We start from the raw sequence: 25,668 nt of genomic DNA, 5'->3' as shown, positions 1-25,668 counted from the left end.
AAGACCAGTTCCAGATGAAGATCATGGACAGGGTTGTTATTTACCCCCTCATGTTTCTTGTCCATAAACCCGCTGGAGACTTTTCCCCATTTCTGGACTTAAAGAGGTGTACTGTACATTAGGTACAAGATGGGTTCCATCCAGTTGATCGTCCCTCCATTTATTCCAGGGATATATCTAGCCTACTAGGACTTATTCGATGCCTATACACATTCCCATTTATTAAGCTTCTCAAACATTCCTAAGATTTGCAGTTGCAGGAGAATACTATCAGTTCTGAATCCTGCCCTTTCTTCAGCCCCAAGATTCTTCACAAAGACCTTCACTCCTTTGGTGGGTAATCTTCATACCTTGGGCATTTTGGTTTACCCCTACATGGATGATTGATTAATCTGTGGTTCTTCTTTCTATACAGTTTTGGAAGTAGTCTGTCAGATATGCATGATGTTGGAAGACCATGGATTCCTGCTAAACATGGATGAAATCCCACCTTTATTCATCACAAACTCTATAGTTCATCAGGGTCCTTAAAGCAGTGGTTTCTCCCTGGGCTGAGGCGAATGAAACTGATCTCTTATTTCCAATCCCTGTTTCAGAGACGTTTGGAAACAGCAAGGGGGCTGGTTAACAGCACAGGGGGATATACTGTAGCAGCCCTTCACCTTGTCCTTTGGGTTCATCTTCATGTTTATCACCTAGTCAACCACCTTTTAGCCCATTGGTACCCAGGCTCAAATAACTAAAATACAGAGATTCCAGTGATTCAGAACATTGTTCAAAAAGTACAGTAGTGGTTGGTGCCAGACTATTTGATCAAGGGAATTTCTCTTTCTCCTCCTCGGCTGGTTTTGCCCTCAGATGTCAGCAGGTATTGGTGGGTAGCCACCTTGGCCAGGCTCTCTGTTCAGGCATGTTGATCAGAAACAGGGCTGAGAACTTCCTCCACCTGGAAAAAATTGGCAGCAATTTTCAGAGGTCTCTAAGCTCTTGTCCCTTATGTTCAGAATTTGTCTGTTCAGATTCATTCAGACAGCCAGGTAACCAGGGTCTACATCAACCACCTGGGTATCTACAAGCTCCATTTCTTCAATCTATTGACAGAGGAGTTAAGGACAACTGAAGAGAACAATCTACAGTTTCTCTCTGCAGTCCATCTTCTGGTGAGGGACAATGGGTCGCCTGACTGTCTGTGTTGGATCTTTCCATCCTCAATGGAGACATCTCTATTTTCCCAACCTTTTGAGTCACTGCTGGTGACCCTGGGCACCTATGGCTGGACCTCTTTGCCTCTCTGGAGTATTCTCTCCTTCAGGATTATTACTCTCTCTTCCCCCATCACCGGGAGTACTGCAGTAGATGCAATTAGTATTCCCTGGACAAAAAATCCCTTGTATCCTTTTCCCATAATCATCCTCAGCAGAGTTCTGCTGAAAATCAGATCGGGTGGAAGAGACTGTGGGGCCCCAAATTGGTTTTGCCAATCTTGGTATGATCTCGTTCTTCCGTTGTCAGTCCTATTTCCTCTAATTTTTCCAACCTCTCAGATGGTTGGGTCCAGAATGGGGTACAATATGACTATGAGATGGAGTTTTCAACTCTCCCAGTGATCTGTTTTGTTCACACTGCTCACAATCATCTAAAGCTCCAGGGTCTGCAGGATAGAATTAAGGGACAGCTTTGAATGGGGGCTATAGTTGCTGTTCCCCAGCATGTAGAAAAGAGGAAATAGTTGCTATTCCCTCATGTTTTTAGTCCAAAAATCATCAGGGGAATTTTGGCCTGGTTCTGGACCTGGAGGATATCTAACATTTTGTGCCTAATGGGAACTTCAAAATGGTGAGTCCTAAAGATAAACTATAAAGTATAAAGAAGCTTATTAAGCGCTCGAATGCCAGATGCGTCTTGGCGCTAAAGTGTGAAAAGATGACGAAGGTGGAGGCTAGTAGCTACTAGAGATTGAACAGCTGGAACTTCAGGGCTTTCGTGAAAGAAGAGAAATTTGGCTGAAGACGTAAAGCAACAGGAAGGTTGGTCCATAGCTGAGCTGCACAAGTAGAAAATAAGCGGCCGCCCCATCTGACACGTCTATATCTGGAAGTGCAGATAAGGCCAAGATTGGCCGATCGTAAGTCTCGAGGGGGAAATTAGAGCCTGAACCTGTTTTGATAGTCCACAGAACCACCACCATAGTGAGCCTTGTGTACCAGGCAGAGTGCCTTAAACTCAATTCTCTGTTGAACAGGAAGCCAATGTAATGACCTTCTTGCCTTAGAGGTAGGGTGACCCTTTGTAAGTTGTAAAACAACACGGACAGCGGCGTTCTGCAAATATTGAATTTGCTAATCTGATACTTATCAACGCCCAGAAACATCGCATTACAGTAATCGAGTCTGGACATGAAGAGGGCAGCCGTTACAGTCTTCTGGAGTGCCCTGGGGATGAAAGGAAACATTTTGCTAAGGGTTTTGAGCAGAAAACAACAGGCTGAGGTTATACTGTTCACCTGAGCTGACATGTTCAGTTTGTTATCAAAGATCATATTATTCGAGATTTCTCACCTTTCCCACAGGTAGGGGACATTTCCCCGCCTCTGGCGGCCACCACCGGTTACTCTATATTGGTGGACCATTCCCGAATTCGATAACTTCTGTTTTCTCTGTGTTAATTGTTTTTAAACTTTGGCTCATCCAGTCCATGATGTCCTTAAGGCAGGCATGGAACCTCGCCGCTGTTAACTCTGGTCTGGCGGATAGTGAGATAACCAATTGCGAGTCATCCGCATAGGACACAAAAGTAAAGCTGTGCTTCCTCACTACACTGGCAGAGGCCTCACATAGAGATTAAACAGGGTAGGGGACAAGGGTGAGCCCTGTGGAACACCGCAGGGCAGGTTGAACTTGCCTGATTGTAAACCCTCCCAGTTCAGTGTTTGCTTTCTGTCATCCAGAAAAGAGGAGAGGAGGGCTAAAGTCCGCTCACTAATCCCTGCCTCCTTTAGTCATTGCACCAACACCGTATTATTAATGGTGTCGAATAAAGCCGACAAATCAAGGAGGACTAGGATTGCCCTCCCTCCCCCATCGACTGCAGCCCGGATTCCCTTCGCTGCAGCGATTAGAGCAGACTCAGTGGAGGGTTTTGGACGAAAGCTGTGCTGTGATGAGTCAAGCAGGCTGTTACAGTCCAAATACTCGGTTAGTGTTATATTCATGTGTCTTTCCATGAGCTTAGCTACTAGTGGCAGGCCAGAGATTGGTCGATGGTTTTTAAAATCAGTGGGCTCAAGCGTAACTTTCTTAAGAATCGGTCTGACACTAGCAGTCTTCCAGGCGATAGGATAAATCCCTGATGCCAGGACTTGGTTGATCAGAAGCGTAAGTGTTGGACTAATCTTCTCTGCCGCCAAATGCATGACCGACGGGGGACAGGGATCAAAAGCTGAGCCCGATTTGGTAGATTTTAAAATGTCGGTTACTGCCCCAACCGATAGAGACCCAAAACTCATAAGGCTACATTGCAGAATTTCCACAGCCTGGGGAAGTTGCTGTATGCCTAGAACAGAGTGTGGAGTTGACAAGTTGGAGAGGTCATCATATATTGTCTGGACCTTATCATGAAAGAAGGTCGCCAACTAGTTGCAGAAATCCTGTTTGGGCTGAACAGACTACCCTGCTGAGGTTTGGCCAAAAAACCTCCCTGGGATGTTCCTTGCCTCTATTGATCTACTGGATGCATACTTGAATGTTCTAATTAAAACTCTTCTGAGAGATTTTTAAGATTCTTTGCTCTTGGGCACCATTATCAGTTTTGTGTTCTACCATTTGTTCTGCTTACAGCTCCAAGGGATTTCACTAAAAGCCTTGCACCTTTTGGTGGGCAACCTTCACCCCAAGAGGCTGGGGGTCTTTCCACACTTGGACAAATTGAAAGTCTGCTCCTCTTCTTTTTCCAAGGCTCAGGAAGCAGTCCAAATTGTATGCAACTCTCTCACAGAGCATGGTTAGCTTCTTAATTTGTCAAGTCTCATCTTGCCTTCCCAAGAGCTTCAGTTATTATAAGCCCTCTTCAAGACGAATGTGAGGAAAGCCTTTCTTCCACCCTCCGAGCAGGGGAAGCTGAAAACTCAATAGAGGAATCTTTTGAGTCTACATTAGGCTTTAGCATGGGACTGGTTAACAGTGCAGGGGGACATGGCAGAAGATTTACTCCTGGTACTTTGTGCATATCTCTACCTGCATCATCTTGTGTATCATCTTCAGATTTGGGATACTAAATCTGAAATACAAGTGGTTGGTTACACTCCTGTTGGAAGTGGTCCTCAAATTCCAGTGGTGGTTGGAACTCACCAATCTGGGGAAATGGGTTACCCTTTCTCCAGTCCTGCTAGTGACTGTTACAACGAATGCCAGTAGTCTAAAATGGGGGGGGGGTGCGACTTTGAAGGATCTTTTAGTCCATAGGCTGTGGACAGCCAAGACATCCCACAATTCTTCCAATTGAAGTGAGTTGGAAGTGGTGTTCAGAGTTTCCTTACTTTGGCCCCTTGGATATTGTGGAGAGCTACAGTGATGCACACAGACTATTAGTCAGCCTGGGGTTATCTGATACTTTTGGGGTGTCATTGCTTTTTTCTTCTTGGCCTTTCTTGCCAAGAGAATTGGGATTTGGGTCCAATATGATCTCTCTCTCTCTTGGCCATCTATCTGTCAGAAAAGACATGGGCATGCAGGTCCTTTGAGCTGCACATTCGCCTCCTCAATCAAGATGTTTCTCCATCCTCTCCATTTCCAGGAGATAGTTAAGAGGTATGGGAAGCTATTTCTGGATCTCTTTGTCTCGCATCATGATGCCCAACTTGCATAGTCCTTCTCACTTCTACCATCTCAGAATGCTTGAAGAGTGGATCCAATCAGTTTTCGACTGGGCCAGTGTTGTGCTGTTTTCTTTCCCTCCACTCCCTCTGATAAGAACGTTTCTTTCTAAGATCAAGGAGGAGAAGGCAGAAGTTCTATTAGAGGTGCTGACCTGGCTCCATTGTAGTTGGTTTCTCCTCCTCAAGCACTTCTCTCCTGCTTGGATGTTTGCTCCCCCTCTCAGGGCCCATCTCTTCCAGAGAAGACTCTCCACTGCCTGTCCCTAGGAGTTTGGAGTTTAAAGGCTGGTGATTAAGGCTGGAGGGTTTCAGTATTGCTACTGATACTGTTATGGAAGTTTGGAACCCCAGAATGGGTAGCATAATGAAAATGTATGAAAGGCACTGGAAGAACGTTTCAAGATGGTGTGCCAATATTGCCTTACACCCAATCCATTGTGAAGGAAATCTTATACGTTTTGAGGGAAGGTTTCCTTCTGGGTGTGGCAGTTCCTACACTTTGCAGCCAATGGGCATCGATCAGAGCTATTAGAGGGAAGTCCCTTGTCACATTTATGTATGTTGACTTTGAAGACTTTCTTTTTAGTCTCTGTGACATGTAGCAGAAGGTTGGATGAGATTTCTGCCATCATGTGTCTTGAACCTTTTATTTAATTTCTTCTCAGACAAGGTGGTCCTCCACCCTAATCCTGCTTTCATCCAAAAAGTGCTTCTTCCTTTCATGTTCCTCAATGTCTAATTCTCCTCTCTTTCCTTCTCCCTCTTTATTTGAGGATGAGCTTTTCCACACCCTGGACCATTACAGAGCTCTGTCTATCTGTCTGGAGCAAATAGCTCCATTCAGCTGGTTAATTTTCAATTTTGTTATGTTTAGCCTGGCAGATAAGGGCCATCATCCTATGTCTTATAACCTGAGCCGTTAGATCCGCACCCATATTACCTTGACTTACCAGAACATTGAAGTTCATATTCTTCAAGGAGTTCAACGCCTCTCCACCAGAGGCCTAGCTTCTTCATGGGTAGCTTTCAAGGGGTGTTCTCTGAAAGATATTTGTGCGGCTACCCCTCAAACTTTTATTTCTCATTATAAGTTAAGGATGGGGAATGTTTTTTCTGCATCTTTTGGTTCATCAGTACTATAAGCAGTTCATTGGTTTATGTAAAGGTGTTTTCTGAAATAAACATGCAGAGTGTCACATTTCTCATTGGTGTATTGCCTTTATTATGACGGTCAACATTAACTTTGTTCTGTTGTACCTGACTTCGGTATATGCTCATGTGTGAGCACTGGGACGTGGAAGAAGGACAAGACAGGTAATGACCCCATTACGTATCAGTAATCTTCATTATATCAAGTCATAGTCTTCTTTGTCCTAGTCCTAGATTTCCTAACACTCCCCCTCCCCCACCCCTGGGTATTGGATTTACTACAGGAAAAACTAGGATTATCAATATGGGGTCCAAAGATCAAGCACATGAAGGAATAATATGAATTAATGTTGTTCTGAATTTGTTTTTATTTTATTAGTTATCTTGTATCCCCTGTGTATATGTAAGGAATTTTGTTTTATTTTAGGAAATTTATTTTAACCCTTGTAAGAATAATTAGATCTTCACTTACCTCATCTGAAATCTATGTTATATGTATGCAGTTGAAATTTGGGATTGTAATAAAAAAAAAAAAAAAGAAACTACTCTTTTTACACATCTAGCTTCGCACAACATCATCATGATGCTTTGAAAATCATGTCCAAAGCCTCTTTACACACCATGTACAAATGCCTTTCTATCTTCAACCATGGGGCGACAGAGCTATCTACATATTATAACATCACTAATCTATAAAGTACATCACAAGGCTGCTTTCTATTATTAATGACGAGAATCCGGATAGATTTGAAGAGGAGGGACTTCAGCTGACACCGAAGATCCCTGCATGTTGAGACTACACCCCACAGCGGTCTGGCATCTTGAGAGGGGTGTACAGTTTGTAACCAAGACGGGGTCCTTTTTTTAATTTTTTATTGTCATTTCAAATTTATACAATGTATAAACAAAGAAATCAAAACCCCCCAGACTGTTGCACAACAACATCCATCATCCAGTGATTACTTAGTGTACAAGTTGCCAGTAGTTAATAGTTACAACGGGTATTTTACACTGCTCAACTAATCCCTTGGATTTGTTTGCAAATAGTCAATCAGGTAGGACCAGTAGTCTCTTGGCTTGGCGCCAGTGGATAGTTCTTCCTCGTATATATGCAAAGCCTCTCAACAATACGTCAGATCTTGTAGCCATTGTCTAATCGTTGGAAAAACTTTACTATCCCAGCACAGCAAAATTCTACATTTTCCTAACAACAAAGCTACTACACAGAACTTGCGTTTCCTGGAGAGCACACCCAGAACCAGACCCAACAAGCAGGTGCGAATGGTACATTCAATATGTGTTCTCACCATTTTTCCCAACTCTCTCGTAACATTTGGCCAGTACTCATTTACTCTTGTGCAGGACCAGACAAGATGTAGGAAATCGGCCGTATCAGCCTTGCAACGCTTACAGTGTGCATCTGGTCTTAGGCCATAAGCGTATAACCTTGCTGGGGTATAATACGTTTGGTGTAAGTATTTATAATGCACCATACGCAAATTGCCATTTGGCGTAAGCACACCAGTGAGTGCACATGCCATGACCCATTCCTCCCTCGTAAGGGGAGTTTCCAGTACCACATTCCACTTTGTCATTGCATGGACCGTCGTGGCGGCTATATCCTCCTGCAATTTCACGTATAATTTAGATACCATGTGTGCAATGCTAGGTGTAGTGAGCATCCACTGCAAGGCTGACAGTTGAGGTGGTTCTGCAGGATAGGAGGGATAGAGCTTTTTAATCACGTGCTGCAATCTATAATATGTGAACCGAAACAGTAGTGTCTGATTACTGATGTATGTAAGGTCGCTGGGCGTTCTAAATTTACCATTGTGATACAAGTCCCTCATTTTAGCTATACCCACATGCTTTAATTGGTCCAGGCCTACTTTTTCTTGTGTGACTGATAATTATGGGTGATGTAATAATGGTAATGCCGGAGCATATAGCCATAGTTTGCCTACTAATTTCCCCATTCGGAGCCAGGCCGCATTTGTCGTGTCTATAGTATTTATATCTCGATTATGAAGAGGGGGCCGACGATGTGTAAGGATAGCTGATAGTGGGATAGGGAGCGCATCGCCTTCCTCTATTGCTACATGTGTAACATAGGGGATCGTATGATACCAATAGTGCGCAAATTGCGCCTGAGCACATAAGAAGTAAAGTAAAAAATCTGGGACCATAAATCCCCCACTCGAGAATGGTAACGTAAGTGTGTGTAGCTTAATACGGGCCTGAGCGCCAGCCCATATCAACCTCGTCACTAGTGCAGTTAATCATTTAAAAATCACAGAAGGGGGAGTGATCGGTATATTATTAAAAAGATTTAGGAATTTAGGCAGGACTACCATTTTTACAATCGCTAGTCGATCGGCCAATGATAACGGTAATTGTATCCATCGGTCGATTTTGCCCTCCATGGAATCTAGCGCTTTGCCGTAGTTGGTACGAATTACAATCTTCGGGTCACGGTGAAACCAGACTCCCAGATACTTGACCGGGTCTGATTGCCATTCCAGAGCTACACCATCTGAGGTCATGGACTACTTGGAAGATGTGGTGATTGCTTGGTTATCTGACACACATAGGGAATATTTGTCCTTGCCCATCACGGTAGAGGAGGTCATGGAAATTATTAAGTCACTGCCCAATGGTAAAGCGCCCGGCCCTAACGGGTTCACCTGTGAATTCTATAAGCGATTTGTAGATCAATTGGCGCCACATCTGGTTGAGATGTACGGAGATGCACACGATAAACAATTATTACCACCCACACTGCGAGAAGCTGTGCTGGTTACCCTCTTGAAACCACACAAAGACCCTGAATGTTGTGAATCATATCAGCCATTGTCTCTCATAAATTTTGATAACAAGATATTTCCACAGTAAACCCGGATCTTCTGTACTGGGATTATTCAAAGCGAAATATTCAGTGTTAGCTTGACTGATAGCGTCAGTATACACTGAATCTAGTAGTGCTTTCAAATTAAATCTCCAAGTGTAAGGGGGTGGTGTGTGATGTGGTATGTTAATAAATAGCAACACTGGGTTGTGGTCTGAAAACGGTCTGGGTATGTGTCTCACCTCACGTGTCCATAATAGTACCTCAACAGTACCCAACCAGTAGTCTATATGAGACCAGCTGTTGTGTGTCGCTGTGGTGTGTGTGGCCTCCCTTCTACCTGGATTGCGAGTTCTCCAGATATCACGGAGATGTACTTCTCTCATAATATTATGCACCACTGCTGCTGCCCTGCGATGCGGTTCTTTAGATCCTGTTGATCTGTCTAAGTCATCACACAGTGCAACATTGAAATCACCTCCCCAGCATATAGCCATGCCCGTCAGATCATTTAGTTTACTACAAATTTCGTTATAGAATTCCGGGTCATCTACATTCGGACCATAGGTGTTGATAAAGGCAATTCTCTGCCCCCGTAATTTCCCCTTGATAATGACGGAGCGCCTGAGTTCATCCCGAATTGTACCATAAACTTGCAGCTGCGTCCCTTTTTTAACCAATATGATAACACCCCTGGAATAGGAGGAGTATGATGAACTATACACTGCTTCTGCCCATTTGCGCCCAATCTGAGTCGTAGACCTAGGAGCAAAGTGTGTTTCCTGAAGAAACGCTATGTCAATGTGGAGTCTGTCGAAATAAGCAAAGATTTGTCTGATCTTCTTCGGGTTTTTTAGCCCCCTGACATTCCAAGTTATCATATTTAAATGTGCAGGTCGTAGCCTATCTGCAAACATTGCTAGGGAAAGATATGTGTCTTGAAACGTGTAGTATTACCCCTACTTGTACAACTTATGTGAGTGAATGGAAGTCTGGCAACATCGAGCATGAAACCATATAGCTGGATATCCGCGATGTTTCTCAAGTACAACAGTCCGCAATACATTGTTCACCCCTGCCCTCCCCCCCACCCACTTCAGCACCCCAACCATGCCAAAGACAAACCCCCAATATAGTAACTATCAGAACAAAACCACTGCGTGGGGATCACCCGCTAGGGGGTACCGCCGAGTGCACACAACTCCACCCACCCATAGTGGATGTGGTCCGGTAAACCTTATATACACAGGTCTGCTTCTGACCAACAGGCTTATCCAGTGGTGTTAAAGTACCAGTTCGCTATGAATATCAGAACTACACATGCTATAAAGGAAATATTCCTCTCTCTACTGCAGGTGATACAGATCGTAGCTCCTACTTATGATTTACTCTATAAGGTCACCCACCCTATCTTCGCTTAGGGATAAAAGCACAGTAGAGTAGCCTGTAATATAGAAAAACCTATCCAGCAATATCACCAATCTCTTTACGACATGTGCACTATACGTGTATCTCCCTCTTCTGACTATAGCGTCTCATATGCACCGTTAGGAAAATAGTGTCTCTTCTCTTGCTACTCTACCCTTAGTTATGCGTTTGCATCAATATCTCGGAGGTCCATTTAGTGAGAAGGAGAGCCATACAGACCCTTCAGGCGGCTACATCGCAGATTACTTGTCCGCCTACCCCACACAAGCAGGACTCCGGTGTGTCATGGGGCATACAATGTACCTCTATTTCAAACCCTGCTGTGAGCAACAGGAAGACCGCTCTTATTCAGATTCAGGGTTCTGTCCAGTCTTCTTATGGTCCCGACGCTGACCCAGCAATTTTTAAATAAAGTCGTTCGCTGCTTTCGGAGAGTGGAGGTCCGTGGAGTGGCCATCGTGAGTCACCTTCAACCAGGCCGGAAAGAGCATTGCATACTCCACTCCCATATCTCGCAATTTCTGTTTTACGGGATTGAATTCCTTTCGTGCTAGTTGTACTGTCATGGTGAAATCCGGATAGAATGCTAAAGTATTGCCCTGGCAGGTCACCTTCTGTTTTTCCCGCGCCATGCGTAATATGGCATCCCGATCCCTATAATTCAGGATCTTGGCCACTATGGGTCTCAGAGTGGTACCTGGCGGGGGTCTGGGTGCCAAAGACCTATGTGCGCATGTCCTCTATGTAGGTCTCCATCCGGCCTGTATTTGTGGATTCTGGAATTCCCAGTAATTCGGATGTTATTGCGATGGGACCTCGCTTCCAAGTCCCCCACTTTGTGTTTAAGGCCTTCCACCACTTTCTCCATGTCCTTACACTTACGCGTTGTGGTTTGCGATTCATCCTCTACGGTTGTTATACACCTCTCAGCTTCGTCGAGTCGTTCCCCTTGTTTATCCAGTTTTGCCGACATATTGTCAACCCTTTATGTAAGGTAGTCCAGTTTGCTGTTTATATCCTGTAAGCTCTGTTGTATCGCCTTAAGGAGATGCTCCATTGCATTGTTCATCTCGGACCCCCCTTCCAATTCTGTGTCCGACAGCGCCGTGGCACCTTTGGTTTGCTGTTTAGTTTCGAATGAAAGTTTGGGTTGTTGCTTATCCGGCTTCCCCATGCTGTCAATAGCAAGCCCCTAAGATGGCGGCACTCCCTTCACTTTATCGCCACCCACAGGAAGATAGTGTGAAATGCGCGGCACCTGGTAGGTTCCTGTGCCCTCAGCCTTCCACGCGGCCCGATTAACTCTAGCATCCAGATGTGTTATACAATATTTACTTCCGTGGAGAACACCTGGTAGTCGCAGCCCTTGCTGTAGTGCCTCTTGTGCAAATCGGCCGTGTAGTTAATGCAGGCATCCAGTAGGGAACATATCACACTATTTGGAAGGCATCGTATCACCACGCACTGTCATGACCCATTTCTTCATGCGTTGCGACATGTGCAAGTATCGCCAGGCCTCAGGACACATTCCACCAAGCGCTATGCAGCCATTCCGCCATCCGGGAGACCACTGACCTCATGTCACGCGTCTGTGTCCAGCAGCAGTTACCGCACAGTCTCTGGGGACCCTGCATCCTTCAAGTTATATAGGATCGATGGTATACCGACTGCAAAGCTCTAGGACCCCCTTCTGCTCAACCACGCGGTCCCTGCGAGCACCTCTAGGGGGCCCCAGCCGCAATCTAGCCACCACACACAGCAAAGTAGGCGCCCTTGGTATGCGCGATGTTGATCGTCGCGTTAGATGAGGCTCAGTTCCACCAGCAGCTATGACCACTCGTCGCCACAACGGCAGATAATTCTCATTAGCATGGGGGCATATCCAAACTCAGTTGCGGGCCGCCATTTTGTCCTGGTGCAACGATGTACATTACATGCAGCAAACGGAGTCACTGGGCATTTGTACTCACTGCACGTCGTCTTCCGATAGTCCACTGGTCTCTCCCCCTCAGACGCACCCCACAGGAGTCAGAATCAATCATCGGATAGCCTGCTACCCGGCCGTGAATGGAATCCACATCGGAGAAGACGCAGTGTCGGGCGCCGCCATCTTGTGCCTTCCGCGCGCCTTTCCGCCGGAGAATCACTTAAGAAGTTTAGTGCGGGCAAATGGTGAGTCTGCAGCCTCAGATCCCTCGCATCATGTCTACGAGTGCTTCCGACGTTGGCAGTAGCTATTTTCAGCCAGTTACATCCCCGCATGCTCGCCATTTACGCCGTTATATGTCCCGGACCAGCGGAGCTGTCTCAGGAGCCAGCCATTCCGCCTTGCGCCCTCTAGCGCCCCCCCAACCAAGACGGGGTCCTTCATTTTCTCCCACCAGGTAATGGGGTGGGCTAATCCCTAGGGTAGATTATTGGCTCTACACCTACACACACTCTAGGTGCACCTAGAGTAGGGTTTTGCATAGTAGGAGTTCCTGTGAATGCTGGCTTGTTATATACCTGCATATAAAATGTTCGTTCAATAAATACATAAAAAATGTCCCAGTGTGTTGTCTATATATTTCTCTGAGTACAAATCAGAATGAGTTTCTGAGCAAAAGGTTCTGATCTGTTTCCAGCATCCGTGAGGGTTCAGGGTTGTGATGTTTAGTGGTTGCCAGAATCCATTTGCTTCCTGGTTGGTTAGGGGGGCTTACAGTGGCACTGTGAGCTAGCTGGTCTATAAGGCAACATATCCTGCAGGGATGCCTGGAACGAGTCTAGGCACCTTTCCCAAAGTTACTATTGCCCTAACAAATGCGCATGTCCTAAGGATTAGTTTGAACTGCACAACAGTAAGGTGCCCCAAGAGCTTAAAGCAAACTCTACAGAAAAACCCCTGTACCATGAGGATATTGCTTGAGTGTCTTGATGGACCAACTCTGTATTTCAGACTTTTCTAGTTCATGCCAGGTCAGCAATGTGCATGGGTAACAGAGACAATTGTTACATGAGGCAGCACTTCTCGCATTATCTGTGGCAGTGCATGCTGTGTAAAACCACTCATTATGTCTAAGGGTGGGCGTAGTGGGCGTAGTGTGGCTACGTGAAGCAGCACGTAGTGTGCCCAAATCTACGCACACTACGCGCTTCGCGTAGCCCCACTACGTGCCACCCACCTCCCGCCCGCCCTCCTTTTAAATAATATCAGCAATGTAAAATAAATTAAAGTAAAGAGACTTACCTTAAGCGCGGCGTCTCCGGGGCTCCCTCTTCTTCGTTTCTAATTTCTTCTGACAAATGCGCATGCGCGGACGCCCGCGCATGCGCATTTCTCGCAAGAAATGCGCATGCGCGGGTGTCCGCGCATGCGCATTTGCCAGAAGAAATTAGAAACGAGAAAGAGGGAGCCCCGGAGACGCCGCGCTTAAGGTAAGTCGCTTTACTTTAATTTATTTTTCATTGCTGATATTATTTAAAAGGAGGGCAGGCGGGAGGTGGGTGGCGGGTGGCAGGCAGCTACGCTTCGCCCTCGGCTTGTGCGTAGCGCTGCCCTGCTTCGCCTACTTCGGAAAGTGCGAAGCAGGCAGCGCTACGTACACTACGTGGGCGAAGCGTAGTGCTATGCCCGGGGTTAATTATGTCCCATAAGTGGTTTCCTCATTTGACGGAGAGCACAAGGAAGGGAGAAGTACCAGGATTACATGGATATAACACATGCCAGGAAATGCTCTAGCACAACTGGAATTCAAGAGCCAATCTGGGACATAATAGAGGTGAGTGTAATAAATACATTAATAATACTATTATTATTATTAATATTAATATTACTATATTAATATTAATATTAATAATAATAATAATAATAATGATAATAATAATAATAATAATAAAAATATAGCTAGAGAGGTGTGGTGCAGCGGCCAGGGCAGCTGACTTTGGAGCACAGGGTTCACGGTTCGATCCCCGGCTTTGGAGGCAGCTCAGCTCAGCACCATGTGACTCTGGGCAATAGCGCACTTAATTTCCAGCGCCTTGAGACCCGTAAGGGTCAGTAGTTTGTGCTTTACAAATATGGATTTATTTATTATTAACAATAATAATAATAACAGCAATAATAATAATAATAATAATAATAATGTATTACATACCATAATTCATATTAGTTCCCCCGAGTACTAGCAATTAATTCACCTTGTACTTTCTTCGATTTTCGGTTTGAAAATGCCCCCCAAACGCAAATGTTGTAACAGTCTTTACCGTCCTTATTCAGGATAAACCCTGTTAACTACCTTTCCCTTTCTAATGCAGCCTTACCTTCAGCGACTAACTACATTTGAAAGGCAAGAAATTAAAATAGGCTAATTCCATAATCGGGGTGGAGTTACCATTAGTGTAGCAGATGAAGTGGCACCACGTCGTGAAGGTTCTACTCCACCCACCACCTTGTTTGCCTTGCCCTTACTGACAGCAGTCTTCTGCACTGGGGGAGATCCTTCATACATTTCATGTGCCAAGGTTGAGTCATGAGGCCACGCTAAGCACCACACCACTCTCGACCTCAAGGGGGCTCACACTCCTAGCCGCAGGTAAGAGCTGTTCCAAGCATGCATGTATTATCTTGTGACGCTCTGTAGAATCAGTCTAACTTGGAGGAACAGACCACTTGTCACTGGAACTACAGACACCTGCAAAATATACCTAAAAACACAGCAGTGAAAGTCGGCTCCTAATTGAAGGGACAGGAAGGGCGGATTGATGTCAAGTATTTTGTTGGTTTGACATAAAGTAACTTTACATGTCAGAAATAAATTAAGACTTTCGTAGATTGTTAGGATAGTTGCAGAAAAAGCATTTTTCGCATTAAAATTCACATCCTCTTTCTCCTTTACAGATAGCTTCAGCTGACAAAGCCACTGTAAGTTGCACAGTATTTGTTAAACTTAGGCCTCCTGCTTTGAATAATTTATTTTCAAGGATGCCATTCCTGAATATTGAAGTCTAATTATGTGGTTCAGTTTGACTAGGCCACATACATATGTACGTATGGCCTCATGTATTTGTATAATGTAATAATATTAATGAGATGTACTGCACTTGAACAGATACAGAAAGTGCATTTACTGTGTAATCTCGACATTTATATGTGTGTGTATAATAATGTTACCAACAAATTGCAGTTCTCATATATAATTATATATGTCTGGTTTGAATAATATTATTCATTCTTATATATTCCTGTATCCATTTGAATAGTACTCTACATCTATATTGTAACTGTATATGCATCTGGGATCGTGCATTAAAAAGTGTACTGAGATGCTTGCCGCACTAAGTCGGCCAAGGCCCTTAAGCATTTGGATAAATTGACAATTTGTTGAAAAAAAAAGCCTTTTGTGTCAACGTTTTCACCTGTAACTTCTTCTAATTATGACAGCTCTTTGAAACCAAACCCACACATTTCTGAAAACTAGACACCCGGGGGATTCCACAGAGGTATGGCTTGCATCGATCCCCCAACGTTTCCTTACCCAGAATGCCCTGCAAACCTCAAATTACGCTGAAAAAATCACCTTTTTCACACATTTTTGTGTGGGAAAGTTGTGGCATCACCGGCCTGACACAAATTTCCTACCACCCAGCGTTCCCCCGGGTCTCCCGATAAAAACGGTGCCACACTAGTGTGGGAGGCCCAAGTACCCGCGACAGGCAAGTCCCTAAATTTGAGGTTTGCAGGGCATTCTGCGTAGGGAAACATTGGGGGATCCACGCAAGCCATACCTCCCTGGAATCCATCGGGTGTCTTGTTTTCAGAAATGTGTGGGTTTCGTAGGTTTACCTAGGTGGCCTCTGAGCACCGGGCCAAAAACCCAAGTGACCCCCCTTGCAAAACCAGGTTGGTTAGAGATAGGCAATATTCATGTCGCCGCACTACGTTGTGGGCCCTTGCCTGTCGCGGGTACTTGGGCCTCCCACACGAGTGAGGCACCGTTTTTCTTGGGAGACCCGGGGGATCGCTGGGTGGTAGGAAATTTGTGTCAGCCCGGTGATGCCACAACTTTCCCACACAAAACTGTGTAAAAAAGGTGATTTTTTCAGCTAAATTTGAGGTTTGCAGGGCATTCTGGGTAAGGAAACGATGGGGGATCCATGCAAGCCATACCTCCCTGGAATCCCCCGGGTGTCTAGTTTTCAGACGTGTGTCGGTTTGGTAGGTTTCCCTAGGTGGCCGCCGAGCACCGGGCCAAAAACCCAAGTGACCCCCCTTGCAAAACCAGGTCGTTTTGAGATAGGCAATTTTCATGTCGCCTCACTATGTTGTGGGCCCTTGCCTGTCGCGGGTACTTGGGCCTCCCACACGAGTGAGGCACCGTTTTTATCGGAAGACCCGGGGGAATGCTGGGTGGTAAGAAATTTGTGTCAGCCCGGTGATGCCACAACTTTCCCACACAAAAATATGTGAAAAAGGTGATTTTTTCAGCTAAATTTGAGGTTTGCAGGGCATTCTGGGTAAGGAAACGTTGGGGGACCCAAGCAGGCCATACCTCCCTGGAATCCCCGGGTGTCTAGTTTTCAGAAATGTGTGGGTTTGGTAGGTTTCCCTAGGTGGCCGCCGAGCACCGGGTTAAAAACCCAAGTGACTGCCTTGGAAAACCAGGTCGTATTGAAATAGGCAATTTTCATGTTGCCTCACTATGTTGTGGGCCCTTGCCTGTCACGAGTACTTGCGCCTTCCACACGAGTGAGGCACGTTTTTATTGGGAGACCCGGGGGAATGCTGGGTGGTAGGAAATTTGTGTCAGCCCGATGATGCCACAACTTTCCCACACAAAAATGTGTGAAAAAGGTGATTTTTTTCAGCTAAATTTGAGGTTTGCAGGACATTCTGGGTAAGGAAACGTTGGGGGATCCACACAAGCCATACCTCCCTGGAATCCCCCGGGTGTCTAGTTTTCGGAAATGTGTGGGTATGGAAGGTTTCCCTAGATAGCCGCCAAGCCCGGGGCCAAAAACTCATGGGACCCCCTTTGCAAAACCAGGTTGTTTTGTGATAGGGAATTTTGATGTCTCCTCAATTGGTTTTGGGCCCTTGCTTGATGCGGGCACTAGGCCTACCCACGCAAGTGAGGTACCATTTTTCTTGGAAGACTTTGGGGAACGCAGGGTGGGTGGAATTTTGTGGACCCACGAAGATTCCAGAACTTTCCACCACAGAAATGTGAGGAAAATGTGTTATTTTGGACACATTTTTAGGTTTGCAATGGATTTTGGGTAACAGAACCTGGTGAGAGCAAGTCAAGTCACCCCATCCTGGATTTCCCTCGGTGTCTAGTTTTAAAAAATGTACAGGTTTGCTAGGTTTGCCTATGTGCCAACTGCGCTAGGGCCCAAAATCGACAGGTATGCACATTGCTAAAAAAAGTCGGAGCCCAGTGGGCTTTCTGCTGCCCTGGGGGGGAATTGGGGAAGAGGGTTACATCCCGATATGCCCCTAAAGGGGCAGAAAGACTGTGGCTATTTTTTGTGGGGGTGGGGGCATTGGTATGACCATTTTGGGCAGCCCCCACGCATAAAAAAAGCCTGCGTACTCGCTGGAGCCTAGCCCAGGGGGCAGATCATGGGCCACTGCCACCATCTGCCCTGCCGGGGGGGGCAGACAGACTGGAATTTCTCTGTGGGTGGGGGTATTGTAATGCCCATTTTGGGGAGCCCCTACCACTACACTAATGAAACAAAAAAATCCATGGTTTCTAGTGGGCTTTTTGCGCCCTCCAGGAGGGCCAGATTGGGGGCTACAGCTCCCATCTGCCTCCTGGGGGGCAGAAAGACTGTCATTTTTGTGGGGGGATGGTGGGGGCATTGGCGTGCCCGTTTCGGGCAGCCCACACCCAAAAACAATTGCACAAAAAAAATCCCTGTTGGATAGTGGGCTTTCTGCCCCTCTGGGGGGGGCAGATTGGGGGCTACTGCCCCATCTGCCCCCCAGTGGGGGCAGAAAGGCTGTTATGGTAGCGGGGGTGGGGGCATTGGCGTGCCCATTTAGGGCAGCCTCCACCCTAAATAAAATCCATCACCCTAAATAAAATTGCGCGAAAAAATCCCTGGCGTCAGGTGGGCTTTCTGCCCCTCCGAAGGGGCAGATTAGGGGCCAATGCCCCATCTGCCCCCTGGGGGGGCAGAAAGTCTATAATGGTGGCAGGTCTGTGGGGGCATTGGCGAGCCCGTTTTGGGCAGCCTCCACCCTAAAAAAAACCTTCTAAAAACAAATCCCTGGTGTTTAGTGGGCTTTCTGCCCCCCCGAAGGGGCAGATTAGGGGCCAATGCCCCATCTGCCCTCCAGAGGGGGCAGAAAGACTAATGATTGCAGGGGGGGTGGGGGCATGGGCATGCCTGTTTTGGGCAGCCCCCACCCTTATTTTTACTTCATAAAAAAATCTCTGGTGTCTAGTGTGCTTTCCACCCCCCCCGAAGGGGCAGATTAGGGGCCAATGCCCCATCTGCCCCACGGGGGTGGGGGGGCAGAAAGACAATAATAATTGAGGAGGATGGGGCATGTGCCTGCCCGTTTTGGGCAGCCCCCACCCCTATTTTTTTTTTAATCCCTGGTGTCTAGTGGGCTTTTTGCCCCCATCTGCCCTCCAGGGGGGGCAGAAAGGCTGTAATGGTGGCAGGTGGGTGGGGGCATTGGTGTTTCGGGCAGCCCACACCCTAAAAAAAACTAAAAACTAATCCCTGGTATTAGGTGGGCTTTCTGTCCCCCCAGAGGGGCAGATTTGGGGCCAATGCCCCATCTGCCCCCCCGGGGGGGCAGAAAGACTGTAGTAATTGGGGGTTGGGGTGGGGGTATGGGCCTGCCCGTTTTGGGCAGCCCCCACCCCTATTTTTCTTTTTTTAAATTCCCTGGTGTCTAGTGGGCTTTTTGCCCCCCGGGGGGGCAGATGGGGGCAGTAGCAGGGGGGGCAAAAAGATTTAATGGTGCCAATTTCATATGGGGGGAGCAAAGGCCCTTGCCCAAGGGGCCACTCCCCCCTCCCTGGTGTCTAGTGAGTGGATCCCTGCGTGGGGATCGCCCTCCTGTGGCGATCCCCAAGCAGGAATCCACTGGAGAGATTCTCCCCTTTCCAACGATACCTCTCCCGTCTTTCTACGTGCTCAGGGGGCTGAGATAGCCCCCTGAGCACGTAGAAAGTGAAGCAGGGGGGGGCCTCGGGAGCTGGGGAAGCTCTTCCCCAGCTCCCGAGGCTATTTTTAATTAAAGGAAATCCCTCTGGTGCCCGCAGCAGAGGGATTCCCCAGGGAATGCCTCATGACGAGCTGGACTCGTCATGGGCACACAAGAACTGTGCGCCATGACGAATCCAGCTCGTCATGGTCATTCAAGGGGTTAAACCCTTGCCAGGCTGATCAATGTTAGGAGCCCAGGGGGGTTACAGCTGTAGCCCCCAAGTCTCCTAAGGAGCACTGACAGCGCTGAAAAGCCTGTTCACATGCTGTTTATGAGCATAAACAGAATAAGTCCCAAAAATGGTAAGGATCATGCATTCATGTGTAGGTATTGTAATTAAGAACTCACTTTGGTGCGGATTGGTTCGTCCTCCTGAGTATGAGGTGCTAGTGAACCAAAGAATGCGAAATCCCCAACATGTGGGGAGCGTCCCCATCCGCACTCTAATTCAAATAATTTAAATGATTCAAAATTTAGTCCAAATGTGATTACAATAAAGATTTTATTTTCTTGTATTTTCTTTTCTTTCTGTTATCTGGTTCATTTAAACCTTAATTGTCCATTTTCAAAGTTTTCCCTTTGTAGTTCGTTATAACTCAAATAAATATGCCCAAAGCAATTCAGGCTGCACCCTTCATCAGGGGGTGAGTCCTATAAACATAGAATAAACTAAACTCAGTAAAGATCCCTACAATTTTTACAATTTGAAAACAATTATTGGAGATACCCATGCAGGTTTACTCACCAGCTCTTAACAGCACTAGCAGAGCATGAACTGTTTTCAAATTGTAAAAATTGCATATATCTTTACTGAGTTAAGTTTCTTCTTTGTATATAGGACTCCTCCCCTGATGAAGGGTGCAGCCTGAAATGCAATGGGCATATTTATTTGAGTTATAAAGAACTACAAAGGGAAAAAGTTGAAAAAGTTGAAAATGGACACTTAAGGTTTAAATTAACCAGATAACAGAAAGAAAAGAATACACAAGATAATAAAAATAATTTCTTTAAATCACATTTGGACTAGATTTTGAATCATTTACATTATTTGAATTAGAGTATGGATTGGGGACTTTCCCCACGTGTTGGGGATATTGACATTTTTATTAGCATAAACAGCAAGGGAGCAGCATCTAGATTGGCTCATCAGATGCAGGGGTTGGTGGAGGGGCGAGATGGTCACAACTTCATGCACTCCTGAAGCCAGCAAGTCACGACGAGGGATCAGAGGGCACAGGCAGCTTGAGAAGCAATATAGCATGCAATGGGAGGCAGACAAATGTTGACAAATGTCAGTGCAAGGCCATTCTTTGGGGTTGCATCTTACTGCAAACCCTCAGCGTGGAGCAAAGGTCAGAAGGAAGATGGTGACCTCCTTCCCTCCACTAACACCAACAATGATATAGATCTCCAAGGAAGGGCTGCCCCTGCCACTAGAACCAGCAAGTGGGCCTTGGGGCCCCAGGGCTCACCTGCAAGAGGACCTCAGAGGTGCTCCTGACGACTGCAGCCTTCATCCAAAACCTGTCCTCTTTTTGCCTGCTGCCACTTGGGGACCAGCAGCTCTTGGTGCAACAGTGCTGGGACCCTCTCTTTGTCCTGGGTCTTGCTCAAGAGAAGGTTGATATTGACACAACAGACATTTCAGCACCCAGTTTGCAGAAACAGATTCTCCTGAAGCAATCTGATACTGAGGATGAAATGCGGAGGCTTGCCCCACTTGGTGCGACGTTCAGAGGATAAAGAGTTTCATGGGCAAGGTTTGGAGCTTGGACATCAGTGCAAAAGAAGATGCATACCTTAAGGGTAATGTTCTATTTAATCCAGGTAGGAGCTACCAAACTATTTGTAGCACAAAGCAGGTGCAAACCTGAACAAATAAATGTGCTGGAAATGTAGAACTTGCTTATGTATCTATCTAGGGTTTTCTCACATCATAAAAACACTGGATATGCTTCATACACAATGTATATATTCATACAAACCAAGAAGGATATTGCATCTAAAATGTATGTTTATTTTGCAATGTGACTGTACATATCACAGTGCAGCATGTATGCCAGCATTCTGAATCAATGCTACAAAAATATTTATTTAGACATCACATACTATTCAAGGGTGGGTCATTATGTTAGTATAAGGGGTAACATTGTGCATTGGGTTGAACACCTGCTGCTGGTATTAGAACACAACCTCAACAACACAAATGTGAGCCAGCAAATTAGCAGGGAGACCTGAACCAAAACCAATGGTAATGAGTGATAACATTCAAAGTAGTTACAAATGAAGGCCTTAAAAATCATTAAGATGACACTGTTGCCTACGTTATGCAGCAATATCCAAATTTATTTCGGTTTCATGAGCTACTTAAGTGATTTACCAAAAAATCACAGGATGTTGAGCCGATGCCGAGATTCAAACCCAGATTTCCAGCTCCCGAATCTGACAGCTCTGGCCACTGTGCCACATCCTCTCCCTGATTAATAAATACAGGCAGCAGTTCATTTAGGCACTATGAATAACATATATCACATACAATTACAAAACTCATAAGTATTTCTACCATTAGCTTTGAAAGGATATATGGCTGAATTATTTCTACCGCTGAAACCTAATGGGATTGGCTGTGTGTAGTAATCCGTTTATTTTGATATGTGCTGCTGGTGGTGCATTAACTCTCAGTCATATACTAATAGATTTATATCTGAAATAGTCAGGTTATACAGAGCTTTCTGCAGCCTGTGGTGCACTAACTCACTGACTTTGAAATTAACCTTTGACCTTCTCTAAAAAACAGGTGTCTTGGTCAACATTATTATGCTTTGCTGCAGCAGGAAATGTGTCCAGGTTACAGATATGTTTTGGATGACCAAGCATGTTAGAAGCTGTTTGCCAAACTGTTTAAAAGGAGCCAAGGTGAGACACAGCACCATTTTAGATGTCTGAGAGCGTTTGTGTGAATTTAATGACTGGGCCTGCAAGGTGTTCTATCTGCAGAGAAGGACTGAATTCTCAATAGCCAGTAGCTCTTAAGATCACAAAGAGCAATATGTGAATATAATTGTTTTGACATCCAATAAGTTTAATGACTATTACAGCTAGATACATGCTACAAGTTTTCACAATCTCTGTCCAAAGCTGTTGGCACTATGCATTGTGTTACAGAAGTGCTTTATGCACCCATCCTACCATACACCCATCAATTTATCCAAACTCCCATCAATAACTCAATATATCCATCCTTCCATTAGGGTTCTATCCATAAATCCACATCTTCCATCGTCCTGTCCATCCATCTTGCCACCAAATCTATTTACTTGACCCCCCATTCACTCATCAATCCATAAGTCATCTTTCCATTCTCCAAGTTATCCATCCTTACACAACAATATCTGTTCTACTATCCAACTCATTCACCCATCCACCCCTTCCTTCCTGCATCCCGCATTTCATTCCACAATCTCATCCATCCAGCCATGACCCACACATCCTTTCATTCACCCATCAGCACATTTGCCCATTCACCCATCCATCCTCCTATAACACATTTATCCACTCACCCACCCATTCATCCATCCACATTACCAGTCATCCATCCATGCATACATACCTGCTTACACGCAGACACCATTCCACCCATCCACAACTGGCAAATAACACTGATTGGTATCTGCACAATTAATGTATACAACGTTAAGGCATTCCATGTCAGAGATTTAGTTTCTGTGTATATTTCACATGTTTTATTTAAACTTGCATTCCTTAAGAGTGCTCACCATTTTCAGAATGTTGTATTTCTGTATTTTTTTGTGAAACATATTCCTCTAGTACAGTGCATACTTTGAACTGAGTCGCCTTCAGTCGCTTTTAACTGACCACCATTGAGAGTCTGGAGCAAAGGCCAAAGGCAGTGCAAATTTTTCACAGTGCCTGTCAGTGTGTCAAAAGGTTGTTCATAATAAGCGGTCATCCAATCCTTTGCCTCTCTGCTTAACAAACAGAGCAATTGTCACTTATTCCAGTTGCAATTGTGCTTCTGTGCAACTATGTATGAAGGAGGCACTTTGGGGCATATTAACATGCCAGGCTATAAAATTATCGCCGCATTAGCGGCAGAAAACTGCCGTTAAAACGGCGATAATGGGCTTGATAATATGCTCAATGGAATTCCAATTGAAGCCCATGTTAGACGTCCTTCACATTTAACATGGGTTTCAATTGGAATTCCATAGAGCATATTATCAAGCTCATTATCGCCGTTTTAGCGGCAGTTTTCTGCCGCTAAAGCGGCGATAATTTTATCGCCTGGCTTGATAATATGCCCCATAGTTGCCAAAATATTGAGAGTGCAAAAGCAAATGAAAATATGCTGCTTACAGGTGAATCTGTGTGTTTGTGGGTTGCGAAGTGCAGTTCTCTGGTTAAACTGGGTAAGCAGCTATCTAAGTCATTATAATATGAAATCTCTTTAGTGATATCATAAATACACTTTCACAATTGCTTTATTAACTTTCTTGCTTTCCCAAATTTGCTTGAAAATGCATTATTTGCCCACTCTTTTTTTAAACCTTTCCCGAACCCCACCAAACTTCTCCTTATGATGTTCGGGCTCGCTCGCTATACTCGCTTGCCACGCTCACTCGCCACAGGGCACCCATCACCCACTTTTACCCCCCACTACCTTCAAATGTTACCAGCCTCCACTGACTAGTGATTCTGCATTTTTATACTACGTTTCTGAGACTAATTTATATCAGGTTGGCTTTCAATTTGTAATAAATCCTAACGTAACCCCATCCTCTGACTCAGAGTTTTACTGTGTGGCCAAATGGGTTACACAGTAATTGTTAAATTGTGGTTGATCCTAATTCCTTTTATTCTTCAGGCACCTACAAACTTCCATTGCTGGGGGCAAGGAAGAAGGAGCCTAACTTTGGTGCGTTAGCAGATGCAGCATGAATCAGAAAACGGAGGTGCTGAACCTCTGGTGAATAGGTTGAAGCTGCTTGTCGACTCACGCTGTGGTCCTGACCAACTCACTTGCTTAATAAATGAAAAGTTTAATCAATATTTTATAAAAACAGGATTATGAGTCATTTTATTAAAACAATAAAGCCTGAGGGAAAAGCTAGTTACTAAAACTATCAGGCATCTGTAATCTGAGACGTAGCTCTGGTATTGAGGTCTGAGCTTGGAGATCTCTTTGCTGTGTGAGGCTGGATCTCTGTGTTCTGTGACATATATGAGATTACTGTGCAAGGCCCAAACCTCCTGGAAATTCTGGGAAAATTTAGGAATGGTAGTGCTGTCTAAAATAAAAATTTGCAATGTCTGTCTCATCTGAGAGACAGTTCTGCTGAAGACAGCAAAGGTGCGCACCTTTTGTGGTATTTGATGTGTTTCTCTGCTGTGCAATGCCTGACTATGTGCATTATTTGACACTTAAGGGAAGGTACTGGAAAATATTTTATGAACAACAGCCTTAGCCACTCACGTCCCCGGTCAGATTTAACACAGCCTTCGTGAAGTACAAAGAAATCTGCAGTGAAAAAGACCTCAGACTCCAATGTTTTTAAATGAACATCTCTAAATCCAACCAAACGCCATGAGGCTATTCACATTCCAGTACTCACTAAGGGCCAGGTGTAGGTGGCCAAATACCGAGCGGTAACACAGAAATTCACAGAATTTCTGCGTTACCAACCAGTATTTGGCTGAGTGCAATGTAGGTGAGTTGAAACCTACTTGAAAAATAAGGAATCGCAGGATAGAGATTCCTTATTTTGCTCTTGCATTTAAGGAATCGGAAATACCGATTCCTTAAATGCAATGTAGGTAGCACTAAAAATAGTGCACTTCAGCCTTAAGGAATCGTTAATTACCACCAACTTCTAGTTGATGGTAAGTAGCGACTTCCTTTGCAAAAGCACTTTTTTGCTTTTTTAAATGTGCCATGTGGCACACATCCATGCTCTTAGGGCATGTATGTGCGCCACATGTGCACACATGCACATTTCAGGGGTGCAACAGGGTGTCCTTTGGACACCCTGGCACCCTTCAAATAGCTCCTGCTCTTAGCGATTCGGTAATACCGAATCGCTAATAGTGAATATCTTCCCATTCATTCCTATGGGCCTCCTAGCCCATAGGAATGAATGGGCA

General features: G+C 45.3%; 1 pseudogene; it reads left to right on the top strand.

Moving 5' to 3' along the window:
- LOC146856610 (uncharacterized) overlaps nt 1-24,465 on the top strand; it is a 147,042-nt pseudogene extending 122,577 nt beyond the window's left edge.
- Nucleotides 24,466-25,668: the final 1,203 nt, after the last annotated feature.

Source organism: Triturus cristatus, chromosome 4_1 (assembly GCF_964204655.1).
Source record: "Triturus cristatus chromosome 4_1, aTriCri1.1, whole genome shotgun sequence".
NCBI lineage: Eukaryota > Metazoa > Chordata > Amphibia > Caudata > Salamandridae > Triturus > Triturus cristatus.
Note: the sequence above shows the minus strand (reverse complement) of the source record. Positions and strands in the feature narration are given on the sequence as shown.